At 38.7% G+C, this 24,240-nt stretch overlaps 2 pseudogenes; both read right to left on the minus strand.

The window, feature by feature from the left end:
- Positions 1-700: 700 nt before the first annotated feature.
- LOC106504192 (olfactory receptor 1J4-like) lies at positions 701-5,062 on the minus strand (annotated as a pseudogene).
- Positions 5,063-6,545: 1,483 nt separating this feature from the next.
- On the minus strand, positions 6,546-22,244 carry LOC100520476 (olfactory receptor 1J4-like; annotated as a pseudogene).
- Positions 22,245-24,240: the final 1,996 nt, after the last annotated feature.

Here is a 24,240-nt window from a genome sequence, read left to right on the forward strand (position 1 = left end):
TGGTCACTAAGTGGAGATGATGAATATATTAATTAACCTGATTCTGGAGGCTATTTCACAATGTATACATGCCAAAATACTAATCTGAACACTTTTTTTGTCTTTTGTCTTTTTTAGGGCCACACTTGCGGCATATGGAGGTTCCCAGGCTAGGGGTTGAATCAGAGCTATAGCCACCAGCCTACACCACAGTCACAGCAACACCAGATCCAAGCCACATCTGTGACCTACAACAGAGTTCACTGCAATGCCAGCTCCTTAATCCACTGATCAAGGGCAGAGATTGAACCCGCAACCTCATGGTCCCTAGTTGGATTCATTTCTGCTGCACTACAATGGGAAATCCTAATCTGAACACTTTAAATGCATACTACATTTATAGAACAATTTACCTCAATAAAGAGGTTTAATAACAAACTAATAATTTCCTGTGATATATGAAGAGAGACATAAGTACTATCAGGTATGTAATTACCCGGTGTTGTAGAAAAGAGCAAAAATCAATAATGTCAATTCAGAATCCACAATTTATACTAAGGAGTTGATAGGAAAAGACAAATAACTGTAACAAATTAAATATATACTGCAATTCAAGTTACCAAATATTTACTAAGTATTCATTCCAGGCTGGGCACAAGATTAGACTTGTAGGAGATGGGGTTATGTGACTAGGTGTGTCTGTTGTAAACATGAGAAAATGTCATTGAGACAAAATTTCTGCCTTTTTGAAGAGTATCTCCAGGGCCCTCTTCATGTCCCTGTTCCTCAGTCTGTAAATTAAGGGGTTCAGCAAAGGGGTGAACACTCTGTACATCACAGAGGCAACTATGTATTTGTTACTGGAGGTGTTTGATGAAGGGACAAAATACAGTGCAATAATTGTTCCATCATAGAGGGAAACCACAGAGAGGTGGGAGCCACATGTGAACAAGGTTTTGTAGATCCCCATGGTGGGTGAAACCTTGAGGATGGTGGCCCTGATGTGGCCATAAGAGACCAAGAAGCATGTTAGTGGGAGGGTGATGACTGCCAGTCCTACTGTGAAAATGACCAGCTCATTGAGGGTTGTGTCTGAGCAGAAGAGCTTGAGCAGGGCACCAAAGTCACAGAAGAAATGGGGAATGGTGTTGTCAGCACAAAAGACAGCTGGGCTAGGAGGAGAGTGTGACAAAGGACATTGGCACAGGACAGAATCCAAGATACAGTTACAAGTAAGGTACATAGTCCCTCTCTCATGATAGTGGTATGGTGGAGATGGTGACATATGACCATGTACTGATCATATGTTATTGAGGTGAGAAGGAAATTGTCTAGATCAGTAAAAACATGAAAAAATACATCTATGCTATGCACCCAGTATAGGGGATGGATTTGTACACAGTGTACATGTCCATTAGCATCTTCAGAACAGTGACAGTTGAAAATGAGATGTCCATGAAGGCTAGGTGGCTGAGGAAGAAGTGCATGGGGGTGTGGAGGTGAGAGTGCAGCCTGATGAGCAGCATGATGAGCAGGTTCCCCAGAACTGTGGTCAGGTACATGTCCATGAACAGGGCAAAGAACACGCCCTACTGCTCTGGCCCAATGGGGAGCCCCAGGAGGAGGAACTCAGACATGCTGCTCTGGTTCTCCCTCCTTATGCTGTTCTTGCCTCTGCTGGGAAAAGGTGAAAGTGGGAAATGTCAATGAACATGCCATAATATTATAGTCATGTCCTTTGTACTATGAAAAGACTTAATTTTTTTACCTTTCCCTATAATTCTCTTAATTTTGGTGAATGAATCAGTCCTTCAAATTCTAGCATCAATAATATATCAGACCCTCACAATAGCCAAATCTTTTCCCAATGAAACCATGGAGATTTATTTTTTTGTTTAATAAAGAACTACTGAACCACTGCTCTCTCCCATAGTGAGTACGTAGGAGTCAACAAGAACTGAGAAGTCTTTGTGTTCATGTTTACATCTTTACATTAAGCCAGGTTCAAAACTCTGTAATATGCTAAGATGAAAATAGGAAAAAGGTATAAGGGAAGATGTCCTAATCATTCATTTCCTCTTAAAAAGAACATTAAACTCATTACATTTGAAGACAATTACTAAAGCTATGTCATGGGATTTTATTATAGTTTGCTGCATCCTATCTGTTTTGAGTCACTTAAAATCCCCTGTTATCAAAAATGTCCAATCCAGGCTTACAAACCAATGTCAAGAGTTCCAGGCAGTGTTCCAAGTGTTTTACATGCTTGTTCAAGTTAAATCTTCCCAGTAAACCTAATAAATATTATTACACACATTTTAACCAGAAGAAAACAAAAGCATACATTATTTAAATGTGCAATGATACACACAATTAAGTGCAACAGGTGGAATCACAACACAGTTCTGTCTGACCACGATCCATGCTCTTAACTACTCAGTATGGAAATTACATACTCAGTAGTTAAAATGTTCAGAGAAGCTATATTATGTCAGCTACCTTTCTCCAAAATATTCCAACTCTCTCTAAGGAACGTTTACAACTCCTATTATATATCGTACAAAGGATTTTCACATGTTTTAATCTCTCAAAGCAATAATTACATGTTATGACTCTTTGGTACACAAGGCAAATCTTATGTCTACATTTAATAAATGTGGAAAATGTAGCTAACCTCAGGTGACTTGGCTTTTTGATGGTCAATTCCAGGTTAATATTTCTTTAGAAGTTAGGTTAGAAGTATGGATTACAAACCACATAGCTCTGAAGAAAGACTCATGATAGGCATTCTCACTCAAGTATAGGGGAGGGATAGCAAGTTCATCTCTGAGACTGAAATAGAATAACAAAGTTAACTTTGTATTGGACCTGTTTCTTTTACTTTAACCTTTGTATTCCATTATGTTTGCTACAGGTGGGAATGATGCCTCTAGCCTGAAGTATACAGAAGAGCCCATTCACAAGCCTCTGATCTTTAAAGGTATAACACTTCCCATTCATATGGAGATAATAAGTTACAGAACAAAAAATAACATTTGTCTCTTTGGAGGTTTTCAGGAGCACTGTGATCTGACCTATGTGGACAGCTGCAAGAAGAAAACATTCCAACACCAAGAAGTTTTCAGCAACCAAACATAACCTTGCCCACTTTAGTATAAGAGAAGCCTGATTTCTAACTCAGGGAAGATTTTTTTTTATGATACCACTCTTCTCCAGCTGCTGGCTTTCCAAATAAATTCACTATTTCTTGCTGGAAGAAATTGCTTCTCAACTTAATGGCCTGGCATGCAGCCATAAATACAAGTTTGGACTCAGTAATAAGATGGAGTTGCTTGGTCACTGGTTATTTCAGTTCATGTCATTCAAGAAGGACAATGACGACCATTTATAGAAGCATGTTTACTCAGTGACATACATTTTGTTGGCCCTCAAAGAGAAATCAAAAAAGAACAAGACAAGCAGAAGCAATATTTAACCTTGATTCAGGTAGGACCTTGTGAAGGAGGCAGCTAGGCTGTGAGCCCTGAAAAGTAGGTCAGACTGTGACTTTGAAGTTTGAGAAGGAACATTTAGATGGACCTGTTTTCACAGACCTCTATATTTCCTGCCCCAGACAAGAGTGAAAGAGGAACCTCCATGACAGAAATATGGAGTTTAGAGGAAGATAATAAAAATACCTCCTTCATACTGAGCACCAATTATGTGTCAGCCTTTATGCTGAAAAAAAAAAATGTATGCTTTCCTCACTTAACCCTCAAAATAACACTGAGATGTAGGAAGAGTTACTTCTTTTGCACCTGTGAAGATTTGTGACCCTCAGAAAATTGAAGTCACTTCCTAAGATCACAAAAACTTTTAAGGACCAGACTGAGGATTGGGCCCCAGTCTGAGACAGTGCAGACACTGAGCTCATATCCGTTAGTATATGACATCTACCCAGGGGTGGAAATGCATGTGAACCTGCCCACCAATGGAGTGTTACAGCCACTGCTGAACAATAGGTAAAGGATTATTTTGCCTCATATACATTAAAACAGAAGACCCTAAAACTTGAATATGAAACGCACACTAATGTGCACATTTAAATTACTGATTTGTAATTTATTAGCACCGTGATCTAAAGGACAGTAACAATGGCTCGTGGCTCAGTTACCCAAACACTCACAAAAAATATTCTTAAATAATGCAAAAGATTGTGCACACACAAAATAATCCACATAGCTATGAACAAACAACTTTGTATAATCTCAAAAAAAAACCACCAGAAACACCTAAAATCACATATTTGATATATGAACTCAGACTTTGAATAGAGATTGATACATGAAAACACACATGAACCAGTAAACACAAAGCTTTTCCAGAAACCTTTTCCAGGAAATGGTAGATGAAATAGACTGAGTCCTTGGTCTTGGACTCAGAAGAACTGGGTCTGGGCTACATTCCTCATTAACTTTTGGCCCTGAGGAACTTAACTATCATCTCAGCCCTGAATGACTATCAGTGTTTCTGGGTTCCTTCTGAGCTGTACATGGACTCTGGGTTCAAATACCCTCTATTTCATTCTGGCACCTGAATCTTCACTTTCTCTCCAGAAGACCCAGGATCCAAAGAAAATGAGCAAATATCAGTGGCCTGAAGACCTTACAGTCTCTCCTGTTGGTTCTCCACCTTCAAAATGATGAACAAGGATACCTCTTTTTCTACATTCAAAACAGACCCAGGGGGGGAATCCAGCATGAGCCCCGACTAGAGAAGCAGTCCACTGGGGCAATTGCTGATCTTCATCCTGCCCCCTTGGGAAGGAGGATGATTAGGGTCCAGAGGGGCTGAGCTGCACATGTTTTCAGAGTAGAAACTGTCCCTGATATGAGTGGTACCTTGGGCTTCTCATTAGGTCTCTGATGAGAAGGAGGATTGCCCTGTTCCACCTGTCCTTTGTTTCATGAGTAGAGCTTCTCCCAAGTGTAGTGTATGTCATATGCAGTGGAAGGTCTTCTACAGGCTTTGAAGCTTCCCCAACACTGACACAGGCTTTCATTAGAACAAATCCCCTTAAAATGTGCCCATCTTCATACTCCATTGGAAGGTTTTTTAGGGCAGTGTCTATGCCTTGTTCAGGAGAAGGGGAATTGAATATAAAACTCTGGAAAAAAAGACTGTTTTCTTCTCCTACTAAGAGAGGATACTTGAGCAATTTATCAAAGACCACTGAGACTCAATTTATTCAAAGTGGAAATAATATTTGTTCTCTTCATTTGAATTTGAAGGATGGTTAAATGAGCACCTAATGAAATCTTACTAAATGTTAAGGTTTATTGTCATGTCTTTGTATCACTAGAGCTCAGCTATGGCTCACAATAGGTAATTGTGATTTTTAATTTCTGAATGAATTAATTAGCTCATTCATTCATTCCTTCCCTTAAATAATCATTATGGTCCCCACAAATGTAATACTGATATATTCTCTAGAGCCATAACTGTTCATAATATCAAGAGAAATCCCTCATAACAGTTCATAATATCAAGAGAAATCCTTCATAACAGTTTATAATATCAAGAAAAATCCCTGTCTTGGAAAACAAATCCAAGAGTGAGGGGGGTGCATTAAATATTATTTATGCGAAAGGAATGGCATGTGGATGGTGACAAGTGCTGCAGAATGATGAAAATCATGCATGGAGCTATTTCACAAATTACCCAGTGTTACAAGATTCTTTTTCAAGAACACAGATGAAGAGAGGAGGCAAGATGGTGGAAGAGTAGGGGGACATGCTCACCCTCTCCCACAAACACACACACGCACACACAAACACATCTACAGGTTAAATGACTCACAAAGAACAGCAATCAATTGCTGGCAGAAGAACCTAAGCTCCAATAATGGCAAGAATCTCATGACATAACTGGGTAAAACAAGAGAAAAGAGGAGAGTGAGAGAAGGGAAATCCAAGCTGGACAGGAGCTCCCGAAAGGGAACTGTGGAGGAGAAAGGGATCCCAAACCCTGGAAAGTAACCTACTCAGTGGAAAGATCAACTGAATTGGAGGAATCTCCAGATGCAGAGAAGATTGCAGCTGTAAGTCAGAGTTCTGAAAAGCAGAGTGAGAACTGAAGAGATCATCTGAACTACTGGCACAGTCACCAAAAATTGAGATGCTTGGTTGGGGGCTGTGCACTGAAACCTCGGCTCTGGAGGTTAGTCCCCCGGAATAGGCTGGGGTGGGCAGAGCAGAGACTGCATGGGGGGTCTAGGAACTGGTCTGTCAGGTTTGATGGGGCAGAGACTGCCTGGAAGACTAGAAAGCAGAGCAATATGGGGGGGAGCAATAGGCTAAGGGCTGGGAAGTGGAAAGCCACATCAGAGGAATCCAGGAAAAGAACTGGATCTGCAGGAGAGAAAAGGCACTAGTGTTGGGGAGGGGAGAGAAGAAGGGGTGGGCCACCATAGAATATTCCCCATGCCACAGCAAAGTCACTGGCCTACCAGCTATCAGAAAGCTGTGCTTCCCAGTGCATCCCCCTCCCCCTACCCCTCATGCACTTGGTGGATCCTGGGCTGCCTGCTATCCTGAGGGGCAGGCCTCAACATTTTCCAGAAGCCTACCACCACAGGGGCTTTCCCTACCTTTGCCTGCTTGTCCTCTGGAGGGGCTACAACCCTGTGGAGGAGCACCCAACACTGCCAGCGACCAGGAAAAGGCCTGCAGCCTAGAAAAGCTAGAACAAGCTCAGCCAGGCCATGAAAAATCTGCCTCCATTCTCAGGCAGTCCTTCCAAGTCAGGCTTCCCTGGGGAAGTCAGGAGCCTCTTGGGTTCTCAGTGGCCCAGCTAGCTGCTCCAGCACTCGGGGGGAGCTGCACACCTGTGGAACAGCTGCCCAGCACTGCCAGCCCCCTGCAAGAGCCCCTGGGGCCCAGAAAAAGTAGAACAAGCTTGGCTGGGCCATGAAAAATCTGCCTCCATTCTCAGAGAGTACTTCCAAGGTAGGTTGCCCAGGGAAAGAGCCTCTTGGGTTCTCAGTGCCCCAGCTAGCTGCTCCAGGCCTCAGGGGGTGCTGCACTCCCACAGAACAACTTCTCAGCACCACCAGCCCACTGCAAGTGCTCCTGCAGCCCATAAAAGCTAGAACAAGTTCTGCCAGGCCGTGAAAAATCTGCCTAAATTCTCAGGCAGTCCTTCCAAGTCAGGCTGCCCAGCTAGCTGCTCCAGGCCTCAGGGGGTTCTGAACTCCTGTGGAACAGCTGCCCAGCACCGCAAGCCCCCTGCAAGATACCCACAGCCCAAAAACACTAGAGCAAGCTCTGCCCAGATGAATGAAATCTATTCCATTGCAGTGCAGACCCACCCTCTGGAAAAGCCATGCTGCCTCAAAGAAGACTGACCAACAATGCCAGCCCTCAGGAAACATACCACAGCAGTGACAAGGCAAACTCTGCCCAGCCATGGAGGGTATAACTCCACCAGGAAAAAGAAAACAACAAGGAAGATGAAGAAGCTGAGAAACCACCCCCAGTCAAACCAACAGGAGAACTCACCTAAAACATTCAACAATGAAACAGATCTCTGCAGTCAGACAGACCTGGAGTTCAAAAGAGAAATAGTGAAAATACTGAAGGAATTAAGAGAAGATATGAACAGTAATGCAGATACCCTCAGAAAGGAACTAGAAAATATAAGGAGGAGCCAAGAAAAACTAGAAAATTCATTTGCAGAGATACAAATTCAACTAAGGGCAGTAAAAACCAGAATGAATAATGCAGAAGAACGAATCAGTGATATGGAAGATAGAATAATGGAAATCACCCAATCAGGTCAACAGACAGAAAACCGAATCAAAAAACAGGAAAGCAATATAAGAGACCTATGGGATAATATAAAGCAGGCCAATCTATGCATAATAGGAATTCCAGAAGGAGTAGAAAAAGATAAGGGGATGGAAAATATATTTGAAGAAATTATCGCTGGAAACGTCCCAAATCTAAAGGACACTGAGTTCAAGATACAGGAAGCACAGAGGGCCCCAAACAAATTGAACCCAAATAGACCCACACCAAGACACATTATAATAAAAACGGCAAAAGTTAGTGATAAAGAGAGGATCCTAAAGGCAGCAAGAGAAAAACAGAATGTTACCTACAAGGGAACCCCCATAAGGTTATCAGCTGATTTCTCTACAGAAACACTGCAGGCCAGGAGGGAGTGGCAAGAGATATTGAAAGTGCTAAAAGGAAAAAAATATGCAACCTAGAATACTCTATCCAACAGGAATATCATTTAAGATAGAAGGAGAAATAAATTTTTTTTTCCAACAAACCAAAGCTAAAAGAATACAGCAATACAAAACCCAGGCTAAAAGAAATACTGAAAGGTCTTCTCTAAACCAAAAAGAAAGGAAGAAAAGAAAGGGAAGAAAAAAGAAAAAAAAGAAGAGGAAGAACTAGGACTGAGAAGACCACAATCAGAGAGCAGTCACTCAAATAAGCCAGCATACAGATTTAATCATGAACATATTTCAAACAAAACAAAATTAAAAACAAAAAAAGAGTCATAGAAACCATAAATGTGGGCAAGGGATGTTAGGAAATAAATAGACCCTTTTTTTGCTGTTTGTTTCTCTTCTTAATTTTAATATAGTAATGAAGTGTTTGAACTTATAGGATCATCAGGCTAAAACACAATTATAGGAAGGGGTTAGCATACTTAAAAAACAGGGCAACCACAAACCAAAACCAAATATTGCATTTGCAAAAAAATGAAAGAAAAAAAAACACTCAAGCAGAAAATAACCAGAGACCACCCAACCAAAAAAAGAAAGAATGGAGAACCATAGAATCAACTTGAACACGAGGTTCAAAATGGCAATAAATAATCATCTATCACTTATCACCTTAAATGTCAATGGAATGAATGCTCCAATCAAAAGACACAGAGTGGCTGAGTGGATAAAAAGGCAAAAACCTTCAATATGCTGCCTACAAGAAACTCACCTTAGGACAAAGGATACATATAGATTGAAAGTGAAGGGGTGGGAAAAATACTTCATGCCAATAGACATGACAAGAAAGCAGGAGTTGCAACACTCATATCAGACAAAATAGACTTTAAAACAAAAGACATCAAGAAAGACAAAGAAGGACACTACTTAATGATTAACAGATCTAACCAAGGAGAGGATGTTACTATCATCAACATATATGCCCCAAATACAGAAGCACCCAGATACATACAACAAATATTAACAGACATAAAGGGAGAAATTGATGGGAATATGATCATGGTAGGACATTTTAACACACCTCTCACACCAATGGACAGATCCTCTAGACAGAAAACCAATAAAGCAACAGAGATCCTAAAGGAAACAATAGAAAAGTTAGACTTAATTGATATCTTCAGGACACTACATCCAAAAAAGCAGAATACACATTCTTAAGTGCACATGGAACATTCTCAAGAATCGACCACATATTGGGACACAAAGCTAACCTCAACAAATTGAAGAGCATAGAAATTATCTCAAGTATCTTCTATGACCACAATGGCATGAAATTAGATATCAACCATGGGAAAAGCAATGAGAAAAAACCTCCTACATGGAGACAAACAACATGCTACTAAAAAAAACAAAAAAACAAAACAAAAAAAAAAAACAATGGGTCAATGAGGAAATCAAGAAGGAACTTAAAAAAACTACCTTGAAACAAATGATAATGAAGACACAACCTCTCAAAATCTATGGGATGCTGCAAAAGCAGTGCTCAGAGGGAAATTTATAGCAATACAGGCCTTTCTCAAAAAAGAAGGAAGATCCCAAATTGACAACTTAACCCTCCATCTAAACGAATTAGAAAAAGAAGAACCAAAAAGACCTAAAGTCAGCAGAAGGAAATTATAAAGATCAAAGAGGAAATCCATAAATTAGAGATTCAAAAAAACAACAGAGAAAATTAATATAACTAAGAGCTGGTTCTTTGAAAAGGTAAACAAAATTGACAAACCCCTGGCTAGACTCACTAAGAAGAGGAGAGAGAGAACTCAACTAAAGCCCATGGAAATATACTCAATATTTTGTAATAACATGTAAGGGAAAACAATAGGAAAAAATGTATACTATATAATTAAATTGAATCTCTTCACTCTATACCTGAAATTAACACAACATTGTAGTCAACTATACATCAAAATAATTAATAAATCAACTAAAAATTTAAAAAACAATGGCAAATATATGACCATAATATGACTTAAAAATATGTATATACATATGCATATGTATACATATATACATATATATATATATATATACACACACACTTAAAAATGGTGTAAAAAACCAAATGTAATAATAATATGACACATGGAAAAATAACACAAAATTTAAAAACACATGCACATGCAAACAGAGAAGTTTGATGTTTCTATACCCCAAAATTAAAAATGTGTTGTTAGTAAGGATATATTTAGGGTTTTTGAGGAATAAATGCAGAAGATATATTACTAAAGGGAAATAAATTGATCCAATCAGAATGACTATTTAAAGGACAATTAGGAAATTGCTAGAGATATGGGTTATCAATACACAAATTTTTAAGGCATTTCTGAGAAGGTCAGAGGGTAAATAAGCACATGGGTAGGTGATTCTCACTTGGCAAAAATGATTATTGTTTCTGAAGATACTCTCCAGAGCCAATGTCATGTCTCTGTTTCTCAGGCTGTAGATGAAAGGGTTCAGCATGGGGGTGACCACTGTGTACATCATGGAAGCAATGATGTCTTTGTTTTGAGACTGGCTGGATGAGGAGGAAAAGTACAGTGCCATAACTGTCCCACAGAATAGAGACACCACAGAGAGGTGGGAGCCAAAATTGGACAAGGCTTTGCAGATCCCTTTCATAGAGGGGACACTCAGGATGGAGACCCCAATGCAACCATAAGAGACCAGAATGGTACTCAAAGGAAAAATGACAACTGCAGGCCCTACAATGAATATGACCATCTTATTGAGAGAGGTGTCTGAGAACAGCTTAAGCAGGGCAGCAAGGTTGCAGAAGAAGTGGGGGAAGACGTTGTCAGCTCAGAAGGACAGTTGAGCCAGGAGGAGGGTGTGGGTCAGGGCACTGGCACCGGAGAAGAGCCAGGATCCAGCCGAAAGACAAAGACAAAGCTCTTCCCTCATGATGATGGTGTAGTGTAGAGGGTGACAAATGGCCACATACCTGTCATAGGCCATCACTGCAAGAAGTTTATCAATGCAAACAAAAATATGAAAAAATATATCTGTGTTACACACCCTGCATAGGAAATGGATTGATCCTGAGTTTGCATGTCCATCAGCATCTTAGGGGCAGTGAGAGATGAAAAGGAGACATCTGTGAGGCCCAAGTGGCTGATGAAGAAGTACATGGGGGTGTGGAGGCGAGGGTCCAGCCTGATAAGCAGGATGATGAGCAGGTTCCCCAGCACTGTGGTCAGGTACCTGCTCTGGAACAGGGTGAAGAAGAGGCCCTGCTGCTCTGTCTGGATGGGAAGCCCCAGGAGGATGAAATTGGCTATGGTTGTCCTGCCTCATGCTGCTTTTCACTATTTTGGGAATGAAGAGAAATCAGAAACTCATGTAACTTATAAATAATGAGCATAGCAGTTACCTTGTGGTTACAGGTTTTCTCAGAGTGACGGTGTCAGTGTACAAACAGGTGTCACTGCACTGCATTCACACACTGATGCCTCATCCACTATGATGAGAGGAATACATCTTGATTTGTCTGAACTTGACACAGTCACATGAAGAAAGTCTATGAGTTCAATCAAAACCTTCAGTGGAAATAGAGAGAAACTCATAATCTTTTTTACAGAGTGTAGATATTTTGATAGACAGTAGGGAGACAGTAATAAATAAGAACAGTTCCTTCCATGGCTCTACTCTTAGAAAGCTTATGTGCTCATGTCTCTCTTACACACATCAACATTCTACACACACACACACACACACACACACACACACACACACACACACACCACTTAAAGCATTATATGGGAGATTAATGTAGATTAATGTACCATCTAGAAAATAATGTGCTCAACAAAATACTTACTTTTTATCATTAATATATATATAATAAATACAAAAGAAAGTAACAAAAGGAAAAAGAAACAAAGAAAGAAAGAAGGAAGGAAAGAAAGATAGAAAGAAAGAGGAAGAAATAAAGGAAGGAAGGAAAGAATTAAAGGAATCAAGGAAGAGAGGGTATGAGGAAGGAAGTAAAGAAAAGACAAACATTAAGGAAGTTCCACTGAAACTTTACACAGAAAAGAAAATCATGGACTTTGAAAATAGACTTGTGGTAGCCACAGGGGAGGAGGAGGGAGTGGGATGGATTGAGAGCTTGGAGTTAATAGATGAAAAAATATTGACTTTGGAATGGATTAGCAATGAGATTATGCTGTGTAGCACTGGGAACTATGTCTAATAACTTATGATGGAGCATGAGAAAGTGAGAAAAAAGAATGTATACATGTAATCATAACTGTGTCACCATGCTGTATAGTATAAAAAATTGTATTGGGGAAATAACCATTAAAATAAATAAATAAAAGACAAAGAAAATATAAATAAAAAAGAAAGTTCATCAAAAATTAAAAAGAATTTCTGCATGATTAAGGAATTCTACTTCTGCTTGTATACCCAAAATATTTGAAAGCAGGGGCCAAAGTGACATTTCTACACCCATATTTAAAACAGCATTATTCACAGTAGCCAAAAGATGAAAACAAACTATGTCCTTTAGCAAATGATGCAAATGATTGAATAAATAAAATGTGCTCTATACATACAGTGGAATACTATTCAGCCTTAAAAAGGAAAGAAATCCTGATACAGCCACAAAATAAGTGACCCTGGAAGACATTATGCTAAGTAAAATCATTCATCACAAAAGCATAAGTATTGTAAGATGCCATTAATATGAAATTCCTAGAAGAGTCAAGTTAATAGAGACAAAAAACAGAATGGAGACTTCCCAGGGCTGATCCAGGGGGGAAAAGGAGGAGTTATTGTTCAGTGGGTAAAGAGATTCCATTTGGGAAGATTAAGAATTCTGGAGGTGGATGGTGGTGATGGTTGTGCAACAGCGGGGCTTACTTACTTCCACAGACATGTACACAATAATTACTGAAATGTTAAATTTGGTTACAAAATTTTATCACAATACAATTTTTTTAATTTAGAACATATATCACGAGTCAGCAAATATAGACAAAAATAGCAATCAAAAGGAGACTGACCCCAAAATTAAATAAACCAGCTCATTATTTGGGAAGGATGAGTAAACAGACATCAGGAGCTAAAAATGGCAGACACAGGAGCCCCTCAAGCAATATCAAGTAGCTTCCTGAAAATGTGTGTTTACTTCTGAGGTCTTGCTTTCACATCCAGGAAATGGTACAGGCCCAGCCCATGGATAGCCCTTGAAGTTTAGTAGCTCCACAGCACATGACTCATTGCATTTTGCATAAATTTTCCAATAAATAGCTTCCTTCATAACTGCCCTTGTCTCTTTCTCCCCTTCCATCACCAGAGCTTTAAATGGGTCAGTTCTGAGCATACATGTAATGCAAGTGACATGAGAATTTGATTGATTAAATACCAGAGAGCCAAGATATTACAGATGCTGGAATACCAAGACCTATATCAGAATTCACAGTCATCTGATTAACTAAACAAGCTTCTAAAATTGACCCAAACTTATTCCCAGGAGTGGAAATGTGGAAATCATTAAACATCAATGAGGAACATAGCAAGAAGTTCAGCAGCCTTCAAGCCACTTGAACAAATTACCACCAACATAGCATAAAGAAGACTTAGTTTGCTGCCTGTTTATGTCTAGAGCTGAGACAAAGGAAGACTCAGGCTGTGAGGCTGACTGACCAGGTCAAATGCATATACATATTTCCCAGGCCCTCACATGGCCCCCTCTGCTCTACAGCCATCCAAGGAGAGGACAAGGAGATTGTGAGTGCCTTATACACAGAAACAGACACTCAGCATGACACATAGTGACAAAAGAACAAAAACCCAGGTGCTGCTTCTTTTTTTTTGTCCCCCTCCAACCTATACTCATTCTATTTGGAAGTAAGTTTTGTACAGATTCATACCAACTGATTTACAACTTTCAAATGAAAACTTTTGTCACTTGAAACTTTTTTAAAATTTATTTTCACTTTTTGATTTTCTAGGGATGTTCCCAGGCTAGGGGTCTAATCAGAGCTCATGGCAACACTGGATCTTTAACCTACTGAGCAAGGCCATGGATTGAACCTGCAACCTCATGGTTCCTGGATGGATTTGGTAACCACTGAGGCACAAAGGGAACTCCAACTCACAACTTTAAAAACATACAAACAAGAACACTTCTACAGTTATGGTGGGGATATAAAATGGTGACACCAATGTGGGAAACAGTATGGAAAATCCCCAAGATATTCAAAATAGAACTACCACAGGACCCAGCAATTTCACTTCTGGGTGTATACCAGTAAGGACTGGAATTAGGAGCACAGAGATGTATCTACTCTCCCATGTGCATTGCAGCTCTGTGCACAACAGATAAGCTATGGAAACAAGCAGCATTTCCATCAACAGATGAATGGATAAACGTGGCATATACACACAATGGACTATAATTTTGCCTTTAAGAATGTTAATCCTGACATTTCTGACAAGGAAGAACCAGGAGGATGTTATGATAAGTGAAAGAAGCCAGTCCTACAAAGACAAATATTGCAAAACTTCACTTTGGAAAACTCATAGAAGCAGAGAATAACTGGCAGTCATCAAGGGCTAGGGTTGGGGGAAATGCAGTGTTGTTATTTAATTAAAATAAAGTGTCAGAATGCAAGATGAATTAGTTCTAGAGACCTGCTATACAGAATAATGCCTAGAGTCAAAAAGACTGTGCTGTACACCTAAAAATTCCTTAAAAGGGTAAAACTCATGTTAAGTTTTCTTACCACATAAAAAGGACAGAGGGACATTTTGAGATGATACAGATATGTTTATAACCTTGATTGTGGTGGTAGCTTCACAAGTGTATGCACATGTCCAAACTCCTCACAATTTTGTAGATTAGGAGTTCCTGTCTAGGTGCAGCATAAATGAATGCAACTGGGAAACATGAGGTTGTGGGTTTGATCCCTGGCCTTGCTCAGTGGGTTAAGGATCCAGCATTGCCATTACCTGTGGTTTAGGTTGCAGAAGTGGCTCAGATCTGATGTTGCTCTGGCTCTGGTATAGACCAGCAGCTACAACTCCAATTAAAACCCTAGCCTGGGAACATCCATATGATGTGGATGCAGCCCTATAAAGACAAAAGACAAAAATAAAAAGTTGTACATTAAGTATGTGCAGATTTTTGTATGTTAGTTAAACCTCACAAGCTGTTTAAGAAACATGCAAAGACTACATCCAGTCACCCACTCAACTCACAATCCATATACACGTACACACAGAAACTCCCTGACAGACACTAAGAATCATGTGTGGTCAAACTCAACAACACACAAATAACGTAAAAAGAATCAAAATGCACACAGAAACCCAAGAACACACATGTGTATTGCAGATTTCCAGCCTCCATGGTCTATTATTAGCACTGTACAATAGGACTTTCCAAAAGGATGTAAATACTATAGAACTGTGTTGTCCAATACAGCAGCACCAGTATCCTGTGACTACTGGAGATTAGAAATATAGCTAGTGCAAATGAGGAACCAAAATTTTAATTTCAGGTCATTTTAATTAATTTTAATGTTATGGCCATTTGAGGCTGGTAGCACAATGTAGGTCAGCATGTGATTCAGTCACTAAAATCATATGGTTATACAAGCAATGTAAACAGATTCTTCTTTCTGGTCCTCACATCAACATGCACATCTAGGCCAAGGGATGCTTCCCCACCATGCTCTGATCTCTGCACATCCAGGCTACGACCTGAGGACTCATCTCTTATTCCTCCATGGCCCGCAGATATTTAGCACTTCCCCAGCTGTTTACAAGAATGAGAACAATGAGAAGGGAAGATGCACATTTACCAACAGGACTGAGACCCCAGGGAGCACACCCCCAAGTTTCTGCTTAGAGAAGAAGACAACTGAGTTAATTGCCCAATTTCTTGCCTTCCTCTGGAGACAGATCCAGTGCAGGGACCAAAGGGACTGAACTACAGGTCTCCCAGAAGTTGTCTCTAATGTCAGTGAGACATTAGTCTTCCCTCTACGTACTCATGAGGAGGAGAGGCCATGAACACCCTTGACCTCTGAAGAACCTACAGTGGAATCTGTCACTCCATTCACTGCAGAAAGGAAAAAACAGAGTAGTATCAGATCTAGAGATTCCCACACAACTGACCCTGAAGTGTGTTGGAGCTCACATCCCATCACCATCATTTATTCCATCCATATGAAACAACAAAAGACTCATAAAATCCAAAGCCATCTTGAGCAAAATGGACAAAACTCTAGGCATCACACTTCCTGATTGCAAACTATACTAAAATACTTTGGAAATCAACACAGTATGCTACTGACATAAAAACAGAGATATAAAAAAATGGAACAGAATATAGAGCCCAGTAAGAAACCCACACATATATGATCAACTGATCTTTGAAAAGGGAGCCAAAAACACACAATAGGGAAAGCTGAGTCTCTTCAATAAATGCTTTCAGGAAACTGGTCATCCACACACAAAAGCATGAAAATGAATCTTTAACAGTGAAAATAATGGTCTGTACCATCCCATTACGGGAACAAAAATGTTTCCCACTATCTTGTCAACAACATGGCCATAAGGTAGCCATGATTCAAGTGCATCTCACAGTTCACAGCCATGTTCCAACAACTTGGATGGATCTAGAATGTATTATGCCTTGTGAAATAATGCAGAGAGATAATGATAAATATCATGGTATCTCACTTATATCTGGAGCCTAAAAATAAAAACAACAAATCAACAAAAAATGAGAACAGACTCATAAATACATAGAAGAATTGGTGGTTGCCAGAGGTGACAGTATCTGGGGGAGAGGGATGAAGTAGGTGATGTGGATTAAGAGGAACAAACCTCCATTTATAAAATAAAAAGCCATGGCATGTAGGGAGTTCCCGTCATGGCACATCAGAAACAAATCTGACTAGGAACCATGAGGTTGCAGGTTTGTTCCCTGGCCTCACTCAGTGGGTTGAGGATCTGGCTTTGCCTTGAGCTGTGGTGTAGGTTGCAGATGCAGCTCAGATCTGGCATTGCTGTGACTATGGTGTAGGGTGGCAGCTGTAGCACTGATTAGACCCCTTACCTGGGAACTTCTGTATGCTGTGGGTGCAGCCATAAAAAAAGACAAAAAGACCAAAAAATGGTCTGTAATATACAGAAAAAGAACATGATCAATAATACTGTCAAAGCATATAGGGACAGATATTTACTAATTATTGTGGTGTTCATTACATAATGTATGAAAATATCAAATCACCATGTAATACACCTGAAAGTAACATAATATTGTTTACAAACAATAGTTCCCACAGTGCCTGGACAAGGACTTGAACCTGGACCCTCACATTAAAAGTCTGGTGCTCTAAAGACTGACCTACCCAGGCCCTGCAAATTATAATTCAATGAAGAAATAAGTAAAGCTGTTTGGTGCTAGAATTGTCCTCAGACTATTGTTCAAAAGTTTTAATATTTTCATTAACATTTGGGTCATAGGCTAAGGGTTTACAGATGTTTCTTAATTAATACCAAACATCAGTTGTACATTCCCAGATTTTTTTAAAAATTGCAGAAGCTTCATTGAGAATTTGTGTTCTTTGGAGTTCCCTTTGTGGCTCAGCAGGTTGTGAACCCAGCTGGTATCCCTGGTCTTGCTCATTGTGTTAAGGATCCAGCATTGCCTCAAGCTTCACTGTAGGCCATAGATGCCACTTGGATCCCTTGTTGCTGTGGCTGTGGCGTAGGCTGGCAGCTACAGCTCTGATTCTACCCCTAGTCTGGGAACTTCCATATGCAATAGGTGCAGCCCTAAAAAGAAAAAAAAAATTTCAAATTACTAGTGATTTTATCCTTTATCAATAGTTTAAGGTAGTGTTTGCCATGTTCTCTAGAGTAAGTTACTCTTTTAATCTTTGTAATAAACAGTACAATTTGGTAGATATTTTGAGACTATATAACCAGTAGACTTTTCTTAACTCAATTTCACCAACTATATCAAACATCTTTGATGACACTTATTTTGAAAATACGATTGTAATGTGTTGGCCACATGATGATTTTCTAATTCCATCATTTCCTCTATGTTTAATAGCTGTACTCTCATAAGAAGGAAGTTCCCCTACTCCACATTCATTTGTTCTCTTTTCATTGATTTATTTATATCATCATGGACTCATGAATTCTTATTTTTTCACTGAGTTGTAACCCACTAATGATGTTATTTATTTTGAAGCTCTAATTATTCCAGATTTGGCCAATGGAAGCCCCATCGAGCTGGCTCCTTTGTCCCCATGATTCACTGAGGCATTTTTGATTTTCAAGCTCAGCAATTTGTCCCTGGCCTTGATGTTTTGGCCCCAACCCTAGAACCAGACATTTTTCTAAGTCACTTTGGTTCCTCTCAGAGGAGACTAATATTCAAACAAATTTAGCAATATGTATGTTTGTTCATTACAAGGATTCTAAGTGATCTCAGAGAATACAGCCAGGAAACATATAAAATAAACATAAGATGTAGAAAATTTTAAAAAGCAAACTAAAGGAATATTTACCCATAGGAGATGGGTCAGGCATGGGACAGAATGAATGGGAGATGGAATCAGACTGATAATGATATATAATTTCAATCTGTTTGTGCACACTATAACCCATGAGTTCCAACTGGTATTTTCAATTCAGTTTGACACCATACAGTTCTTTCTAGCCTCTCTTTTTCCATATACATATCACTTTTTCCCAGTGAGTAGTCAGTCCCTTTTCCAGGACAAGTTTACTAATATATTAAATCTTTGAATACTTGTAATTTCAGAATCTTGAACCCAAAACATTCTTAGTGACAAATTAAATTCAGCACAAAAAAAATTGCTCACAAAAAAATGTGCTTGCACTATTCACAATAGCCAGGACATGGAAACAACCCAAATCTCCATCAACAGAGGATTGGATTAAGAAGATGTGGTTTATATACACAATGGAATACTACTCAGCCATAAAAAAGGATGACATAATGCCATTTGCAGCAACATGGATGGAACTAGAGACTCTCATCCTGAGTGAAATGAGCCAGAAAGACAAAGACAAATACCATATGATATCACTTATAACTGGAATCTAATATCCAGCACAAATGAACATCTCCTCAGAAAAGAAAATCATGGACTTGGAGAAAAGTCTTGTGGCTGCCTGATGGGAGGGGGAGGGAGTGGGAGGGATCGGGAGCTTGGGCTTATCAGACACAACTTAGAATAGATTTACAGGGAGATCCTGCTGAGTAGCATTGAGAACTTTGTCTAGATACTCATGTTGAAACAGAACAAAGGGTGGGGGGAAAATGTAATTGTAATGTATACATGTAAGGATAACTTGATCCCCTTGCTGTACAGTTGGAAAATAAAATAAAATTTTAAAATGTGCTTACAGTTTTTTAATTGTTATGAGAGTAGTATATAAAGAAAATCTTGTGTTCAATAATTACTTAATTACCTTATTTTCCCCTTAGACTGATTATGTTATTAACTCAATATATATCTTGGCTAATTTTTTCTCTTATTCTATTTCTTTAATTTTCCCTCACTTTCTCTTTATTTTAGTAGGTAAAAGTTAATCTAGTCAATGGTATATAAATAAATGTACTCATCCCTCCATCTTTTCTATCCTATTCTCACCCCACCCCTTGTCGGTAAGAAGTCTCTGATTCCTCAGGTATATCTTCTTGCTCAATGGGAAGATATATGTATATATTATTTTCCCTTCTTTTTCACATAGGAAGGAGCATGCTATAGATGCTATTTTATACATTTCTTTTTTTCCATTTGATAACATATCTTGGATATCCCTCCATATTGACTCACAGATATCTTTGCAATTATTTTTTCATAGCTGTGAAGTACTCAATTGCATTGATGTTCCATAGTTATCTTTGGAAGCCCTAGACTAGAATAGCCATGATGAATGTACTAAATGCCACCTAATCATATACTTCAAATTGTTAAAATATTAAATTTCATGCTGTGTAGTAAATTATACCATGATAGAAATTTTTAAAGAAAATGTAAGTCATAATGTTTACATAAAGCACAGAAAAGAATAATAGAATAATAATAATGTAAGATTAATAAGTTAATGGAGGGGACATGGTATAATAAAATATAAGGTGAAGTGAGAATAAACATGAAATCAGTTGTCTCAATTAGAAAAAAATGACATGGAAAACATAAATTCAATTACTTTCTGATAATATTGGATGTTAATAGATCAAATTACCCAGAAATACAATGATGGTCAAACTACATAAATAGAGCAAAACACAACTTTATATGTTAAGAACTAACACTTTCCAGATATAAGGACATAAGAATGTTTAAAGTGATGAAAAAGAAATACATGCAAACACAAACAAAAAAAGCTGGTAAATACAAACTAATATCAGAAGTCAATGAGATATGAGGGTAGAAGTGACGGATAAAGAGAAATCCCCCTCCTTATAAATGCAATTGTGTGCTGTTCAATGAATAATAAAAAGCTCCCTATCATAGGAGATCACTACTTAGTAACATTTACCAATTTCCAAAGTGTAATTATGCCCATCATGGATGATTTCAATCAACAATCATGGTGTCATTGACTTTGGAGTTCAAAAGAGATGTTCACAAATAGCTTGAAGCCAATGAACACCAATTTCAGCACATCTTACAGAGAAGAATCATTTCACAAGGAGCAGAACATGAAGCTAAATTGGCATGTTCTCAGTAACATAGTATAAAAAATAAATAAGCAGAAATTGACATATCTAAAATGAGAAAAAGACAGAATCCCATCAAAATTGTCTGATGTATTTTGCATGGGATTTTTCACATATTTGTAAGAGATGATGAAGAAGAAGAACAATTACAAATCAAGACTGTTTAAAAATCAAAGTAACAAACTGGACCTTATTGACATATTAACACTATATATGATGGCTGAATGCAAATTCATTTGAAGTTACAGAGTTGCCAAGCATAAAATTACTTTAGGAGATACATCTCAATGTGTTCATAACTGCAATAAGAGGATTTAGGGAATGTAACTTCAAGAAGTCAGACCTATTGACAAATATGTCTAGGGCCTGTTTTATGTCTCTGTTCCTGAGGCTGTAGATGAAGGGATTCAGCATGCGTGTAACTACTGCATACACAACAGAAGCATTTATGTCTTTGTTATTGGAGTCCCATGCTGAGGAGAAAAAGGAAACACTATCAAGGGTCCTGTAGTATACAGACAGCACAAAGAGATGGGTGTTGCAGGTCGAACAAACTTTAAAGAGTCCGATGGTGGAAGAGACACTCAGAACTGTGCTCCCTATATGGATATGAGCCCAGGATACTACACAATGGCAGGATGAAAAGTGTTCCTCCCACAGGAAATATGGCCAGCTCATTGAGGGAGGTGTCTGAACAGCTCAACTTCAGGAGGGCAGTGAGGTCACAGAAGTGATTAATGGTACTGCCCATACAGAAGGACAGTTGGACCAAGAGGAGAGTGTGCAACAGAGCATGGATACAACAGAGGAACCAGGACCCAGCTACTAAAGAGACACAGAGTTTCTTCCTCATACTGGTGCTGTAGTGGAGGGGCTGACACTTGGCCACATACATGTCATAGGCCATCACTGTGAGAAGGAACTTCTTAAGACATTCCCAAAAATTGAGAAAAAACACATCTGGGAAGTGCGCCCTGCAAAGAGGATGGATTTTTGCTGAGTCTACATATTTATCAGCATCTTTGGAACAGTGATAGATGAAAGGGAGAATCCTGTGAAGGCCAATTGGCTAAAGAAGAAGTACATGGGGGTGTAGAGGTGAGGGTCCAGCCTGATGAGCAGGATGATGAGTAGGTTCCCCAGAACAGTGGTCAAGTACATGCCCAGGATCAGGCCAAAGTACTTGCCCTGCTGTTCTGGCTAGATGGGGAGCCCCAGGAGGAGGAACTCAGACATGGGGCTCTGGTTCGCCCTCCTCATGTTTTTCTTGCCTCAGCTGGGAATTAGGGCAAATAGGATATGTCAATGAACATGTCATAATATTATAGTTGTGTCCTTTGTATCATGAAGAGTCTTATTTTTGCTACCTTTTCCTTTATTTCTCTTAGTTATTGGTGAATGAATCAGTCTTTCCAATTCTGGCTCCAATAATACATCAAATGCTCACATTAACCAAGTCTTCTTCCAAAGAAACCAATAGACATTTATTCTTCATTCAATAAATAATTATTGAACAACAGCTTTGTCCCATAATGAGTACATAGGTGTCAATAAGAACTGAGAAGTCACTATGTTCAAGTTTACATCTTTACATCAAGCCAGGTTCAAACCTCTATAATTTGCTAAGATCGAAATGTGAAAAGGGCACCAGGAAAGAGGTATCAATCATTCATTTCCTCTTAAAAAGGATATGAAATGCTTTACATTTGAAGAGTTTCTGAAGCTATATCATGGGCTTTTGGTATAGTTCACAGGATCTGGCCTGAATTGAATCACTTAAAATCTCCTCTTATGGGAGTTCCCATCATGGCGCTGTGGTTAACAAATCTGACTAGGAACCATAGGTTGTGGTTTCGATCCCTGGCCTTGCCCAGTGGGTTGGGGATCCGGTGTTGCCATGAGCTGTGGTGTAGGTTGCAGATGGGGCTTGGATCCCATGTTTCTGTGGCTCTGGTGTAGGCTGGCAGCTACAGCTCTGATTGGACCCCTACCCAGGGAACCTCCATATGCTGCAGGGGTGGCCCTAGAAAAGGCAAAAAGACAAAAAAAAAAACAAAAAAAAAAAAACAAAAAAAAACTCCCCTGTTATAAGAAATGTCTAATCCAGGGTTCAAAGCCAATGTCAATAGTTCCAGGACTGTTCCAAGTATTTTACATGCACTTTAAAAATAACTTTCCAGTGACTCAAATAAACATTCTTCCACACATTTTAACCAGAAGAAAACAAAAGTATATATTATTTAATTGAGCAATGACACAAACAATTAAGTGCAAGAGGTGGAATCACAAAACAGCAAACCATCAAAAGTATATTATTAACTTGATGCTGCCTTGCAAAGATAAGTATTTTGGACTCAACTACAAGTAAACATTGTAATCGTAACTGAATATTCGTAGCTTTGGAAGGCAAGGGTCCAAGACATGGATGCAATGAAAACATCCATCAACAGATGAATGATAAAGAAAATGTGGTACTTGTACTTAATAGAATATTACTCAGCCTTACAAATATTAAAACATGCCATTTATATCAACATAGATGGAGCTATAGATTATCACCCTAAATAAAGTAAACCAGATAGAGAAAAACATATATCATATGATATTGCTTCTGTGTGTTATCTAAAAGAGACACAAATGAACTTATACACAAAAAACAAAGAGACCCACATACATAGAAACAAACTTATGGTTACCAAAAAAAGAAAGGAGGGATGTACAAATTTGGAGTTTGGGGTTAACATATAAACACTGTATATATAAAACAGATAACTAACAAGTACAAATTGTATGGAACTTGGACCTGTACTCAATATTTTGTAATATAAGGGAAAACCATCTGAGAAATATGCAAGGTATATAGTATATTTAAAACTGAATCACTTTGATCTACACCTGCAACTAACACAACATTATAAGTCAACTATACTTCAAATTAACTTATGAATTAATCAATTAAAAATTTGACAACTGATGCCTGATATGACCTAATAAGTTAATTTTATATATATATATATATATATATATATATATATATATATATATATATATATAAAGCTATGTAAAAGCCAAATTCAATAATAATATAACTCATTGAAAGAAAAAAATTTTAAGTACATTCACACAAAGGAATTTAGGGCTCTAAGGACCACAAGTTGAATGTGTGTTTTGGGTAATGTCATATTTAGGGTTATGAAAGGATAAATGGACAAGAGATATGACTATAGAGAAAGAGATATTTCCAATAGCAATGATC

Source organism: Sus scrofa, chromosome 1 (assembly GCF_054392235.1).
Source record: "Sus scrofa isolate SSC_HxYL_T2T_F1_AM1 chromosome 1, Sscrofa_HxYL_maternal_Yorkshire_Landrace_v2.0, whole genome shotgun sequence".
In the NCBI taxonomy this organism is placed as follows: Eukaryota; Metazoa; Chordata; class Mammalia; order Artiodactyla; family Suidae; genus Sus; species Sus scrofa.